This window comes from Lupinus angustifolius, chromosome LG04 (genome assembly GCF_001865875.1).
Source record: "Lupinus angustifolius cultivar Tanjil chromosome LG04, LupAngTanjil_v1.0, whole genome shotgun sequence".
Taxonomy (NCBI): Eukaryota; Viridiplantae; Streptophyta; class Magnoliopsida; order Fabales; family Fabaceae; genus Lupinus; species Lupinus angustifolius.
The window spans coordinates 19,268,431-19,269,235 of record NC_032012.1 but is presented as its reverse complement, the minus strand read 5'-3'; positions in this window follow the sequence as shown (position 1 = coordinate 19,269,235).

Here is an 805-nt window from a genome sequence, read left to right as displayed (position 1 = left end):
CGTGACATAGTGGTGTCCGAATATGACACCCGGATCTCCTAAACCATCTCAAAGGTTTTGGAGTTAACTTGGGTTTGAGAAACCCACGATTTTTATGTTTGAATGCTTTTGAATATATATATGATTGTTGATGAAATATGTTGAATATTGTATATGAATATTGTTGGGAACTTTTCTGGGTGCAGGTGATTGAAAAACCATGTTTAAATGTGTTTCAGTTGTCGAAAATGGCAAAAATTGGCATTCTGTCCAAGTCCCTGTTGCTTGGGCGAGCAAAAGCCCGCCTGGGCGAGCCCGGGCAAGCAAAGGTCCGCCCAGGCGAGCAAAAGTCCGCCCGGACGAGCAAAAACCCGATTGGGCGGAAAAAAAAATCCATAATTTTAATGAGTTTCTATAACTCTCTCGCTTGGGCGATTATACCTTCGCCTGCGCGAGGAAAGTATCAGTTAATTTGAGATTTGAGGATGAATTGTCGCTTGGGCGACTAGTCCCCGCTTGGGCGAGAGATAGGAATTGTGTTTGACTATTTGGATTGATTGGTTGAATATGTAATAACCCTAGTATGTGTATGTGATATAAAAACTACTTTGGTATAACACCGTAATTGGAAATAAAAAGCAAAATATCCAAGGTGTTGGAATTAAATAGTCAAACTCGGAAATTAATTTTAAAGAAAGTAATCCGAGAAGGATGTATGATTTAGGGCGATGCCCAGAAAAGGATACGTGATACCACGGAGCGAGATCGTTTGACCGTAAGTGGCTTGGTCTGGGACCGTCCAGGGTGATTCAGCGATGGTCGTAGT